General features: G+C 43.9%; 1 pseudogene; it reads right to left on the bottom strand.

Moving 5' to 3' along the window:
• Nucleotides 1-1,242: 1,242 nt before the first annotated feature.
• Nucleotides 1,243-1,702, bottom strand: LOC102926839 (large ribosomal subunit protein uL14 pseudogene; annotated as a pseudogene).
• Between the last annotated feature and the right edge of the window lie 2,338 nt (nucleotides 1,703-4,040).

Below are 4,040 nucleotides of genomic sequence, written 5' to 3'. Positions count from 1 at the left end.
ACTGAAGCAATGTGCCCTTGAATGTCTGGACTGCTCCTCATGCAGCTTACTTCTCTCCACCGGCCCTCATGCTCAAGCCCAGGTGTCTCACCTTCATGTATGGCAATTACTGCTGTGTTCCTCTTACGATTGTGTTGACTTTCTAGTTGATCAGTCAGGCATGAGCATTCAACCTTGACAAGAGGAAAGTACGTTCTGCTGTCCTCCTGCCCTGATCTCAAATGAGCTCTTGCGGATATTAATACACTGCATATCCTTAAACACAGGAAGTAGCTGAAGTCTGTTTTCTCAAAGGCTAAGAACTTCACGGTGCTTCTCCCCTTTCCACACTCAGAAACTACCTGAGAATATGTCTAGCTAGTTGCATAAAATTTTCATTAACGCAAACGCGGCAGGAGGGTCCGGGCATTCATGTACTCTCCTAACCATTCTAATGGAAATGAAGCCTCATACTTGTGGTTATTTCCAGGTCTTGCTTTTGCAGAATAGCTGAGTTCTAGTGGTGCCATATTGCCCTGGCTGTTGTTGATTGTATTCTTACACTGGCATTTAGGCACCTGGGTTTGGGGTGATTAGGTCAAGGTCCTGATTCCTGAGTTTGTCTTTGTTGGATGGGTGTCTTGTTCCTTGGTTTCTGTTTGCTCTTTGGTCTTCTAGTCTTTGTGGCCTGGATTTCTGAAGGCCAGCATGACCTCTGATCTAGTAAAGTATCTCTGTCCAAGTTGGAAGCTGGCCTTCTGGCAGTTAGCTTAGCCTTTGGTGCAGCAGGGGCGTGGGAGTTCTCAGTTCTGAATGGTATGGCCTACGCCTGTTCTTCTGACTGTGGCCTGCATCTGAGCAGGTGAAGTCTGCTGGAGTTGCAGGAAAGGGCTGTTCTGACTGGCATAGCCTGCTCCTGAGCCACAGGAGTCCACTGGGGTGGGGGCAGGGCCCAGCAGCAGTGGGGGTGATGAGGTGGGGGACAAGGACTGTGGGAAGGGACTTGGGGAGCAGAATCTGGAGAGTGGGGCAGTTCAGTCGGCAGCTGGGTCACTCACCTGTCCTCACTCACTTGCTGTTATTATTATTTTTTGAGCAAAGACTTTTTTTTTTTTTGGTTTTTCGAGACAGGGTTTCTCTGCGTAGCTTTGCGCCTTTCCTGGAGCTCACTTGGTAGCCCAGGCTGGCCTCGAACTCACAGAGATCCACCTGGCTCTGCCTCCCGAGTGCTGGCATTAAAGGCGTGCGCCACCACCGCCCGGCTGAGCAAAGACTTTTTAATGAATATATTTTGCAAATATATTGGAGAATCATGCAATGCTGTCTGCATTGTATGCAATCCTGGGCCACGAGTCTGCAAATTCCTTTGCAACTGGACGTGTAATAGCAGAACCTTTCATCTCATTTTTATTGTTTACTATGAGGCCCCCATTATCTTAAAAATAAAGAAACACCACATCTTTTCTTCGATATGACTTTCGTTGTTGAATTACGACTGCTGGGTGGACCTTTCTGCGTAGTTCTGGTCTGCCTTTCTTAACTGTGGCCCTCACCACGCCGCCCACACCAGCTCCAGTGTGTTTAGTTGTCCCTTGAATCCCTTCACAGAGATGATGTACAGGTTTTTGGCTCCTGTATTGTTGGCACAGTTGATCACAGCTCCTCCCACACGACTCAGGGAAATCTGGAATTTTGCTCCCGAGGACCCACCACATCCTTGATTTCATATCGTGAACACCTGGAAGAGTCAGAAAAGCCATGCACAGTTATTTTAAGGGAATTCACTTTGGAAAACGTTCAGACAAGTTCAGGGTTGGGTAATACTACTTTTCTGCCTCCTGTGTTTTAGCATGTGACCTAAACTGATCATAGCATCAGCATCAACGTCATTAACATCATCACAGCATCAGCATAATGTTATTTTTTTCTGTTCAGTCTTTTAGGAGGTAACTCCAAATTACCATGTTATTACAACACAAATGAGATTGCTATCATTTGTTTATTGTTATTTATTACTGTAGCATAATCTAACTATAATTGCATTTAATACTTAGGAAAACCTAATAAAGGGGTCTGTGAGAGACTCACAAAGTCATTCATTCCCAGGTGTGATGATTGCTAAGAGCGCCTTTAACATAGTGATGATCATAGCTATGATTTATTTCAGTGAATAGATACAAAGAAAACTGAGCAAAGGAAAAGGTCTATGCCTGAAAGCCAGAGGTAATCAGGCCAGGCCTCTAAGAGTTCGATAGTATGTGCAATGAGTGGTAACAGCTTATTTGATGTCTTCTACCCAGCAAACTCACTAAAGTCTCAGTGTCCGAGATTTTTATTGGAGAACCAGCCACACAAACACCAAAGTGAGGACCCTGAAAAGGAATTGAACACAAGCCATGTTGTCTGCACAAACTGTTTAGGTAGTCTGTAGCATCCTTATCAGAGATTGGTGGGAACCTTCCCCAAGTTGAAATATTTTAAAATCAATATTAATTCAGATACTTCAACAGGGTCTTGCGTAACCCAGAATGGCTTCTAACTCCTTATGAAGGGGAGGATGACCTTGAATTCCTGATCCTGCCGTCTCCACCTTCTAAGCACTGGGATTACAGGTATTACATGGTGTTGAAAATCTGTAGGCAAGAGGTTTTTCTGTGTCCCACTCTGTCCCACAGCAGGCTTCCAAATAATCCCTCAGAAGCTGGTAGCTCAGACTTATTACTGACTAGCTCTTACACTTAAATTTACCCATAATTCTTACCTATGTTTAGCCACGTGGCTTGATACTTTTTCTCAGAGCAGCATTCTCATCTTGCTTCCTCTGCATCTGGCTGATGACTCCTGACTCCACCCTTCCTCTTCCCAGAATTCTCCTAGTCAGGTCTCCCTGCCTATACTTCCTGCCTGGCTACTGGCCAATTAGCATTTTATTAAACCAATTTAAGTGACAAATCTTTACAGTGTACAAGAGAATCATTCCACAGCAAAGATCAGCCCGTGTTATCGTGCATGGCAAGTGTGTTGTTTGAATGAGAATGGCCCCCATCGGTTCTTGGTCCCCAGTTGGTGGAACTGTTGAGGAAGGATTAGGACATATGGCCTTGTTGGAAGAGTTGTGTAACTGGTGGTGGAGGTGGAGGTTTCAAAAGTCCGTGCTATTACAAGTTAGTTTGTTCTCACACTTGAGGCCATATAAGTATGTAAGCTCTCAGCCACTCGCCCTCTGAACTGTAAGCCCCAATAAACTCTTCTATATGTTGTCATAGTTGTGCTGTCTTAACCCTGCAATGAAACGTAACTAAGACAGCAGGCAAACACTCTACCAACTAAGCTGCACCCCCAACCCTTTACTTGTTTGTTTGTTTGTTTGACACAGGGTCTTGCTATATTTGACTGCCTAGCTTCAACTTCAAAGAAATCCTTCTGCTTGCCCTCCCAAGTACTGGAATTACTATGTGAGTCTCAGGGTGTAGCTCACTTTCAAATATTTCTATGAATGAAATCTTTTTTTTTTTTAAAAATGAGTTAATGTTTGATTTTATATACATGCAATAATATGATTTTATATGCATGGTGGCCAGAAGGGGGTGTCAGATCCCCTGAAGCTGGAGTTACTGCCAGTTGTGAGACTCCATGTGGGTGCTGGGAACTGAACTCTCGTCCTCTGCAAGAACAGCCAGTGCTCTAACCATTGAGCTGTCTCTCCAGCCTTGAAGGAATTCTTTCACTGGCAGTTATATCTGTTTACAGCTATCAATACCCATAGAAATCTATGGGTAGAGAGAAAAGGACTAGGGCTTTGTCTGTGCGAAGGACTGTGGTTTTACTTAAGGCAATCAGGTCAAGGACTGTACTGCTAAACTACACCTCCACCCCAAGGAATCTCACTGTTTTTCATTTCCAAAACATTTATGATCAAAAAGTAAAACATTTGGGTTGTATACTTTTGTTAGTTCCTTTGCATAATAGTTTGTTTTCACTTTGACCAGTGATGTAAAAAAAATAGTGGTGTAGCTCATCAAAGCTTGTGATTTCTTCCTATGAAGTTCAAATAGTCCAGT

Source organism: Peromyscus maniculatus, chromosome 1 (assembly GCF_049852395.1).
Source record: "Peromyscus maniculatus bairdii isolate BWxNUB_F1_BW_parent chromosome 1, HU_Pman_BW_mat_3.1, whole genome shotgun sequence".
Taxonomy (NCBI): domain Eukaryota; kingdom Metazoa; phylum Chordata; class Mammalia; order Rodentia; family Cricetidae; genus Peromyscus; species Peromyscus maniculatus.
Note: the sequence above shows the minus strand (reverse complement) of the source record. Positions and strands in the feature narration are given on the sequence as shown.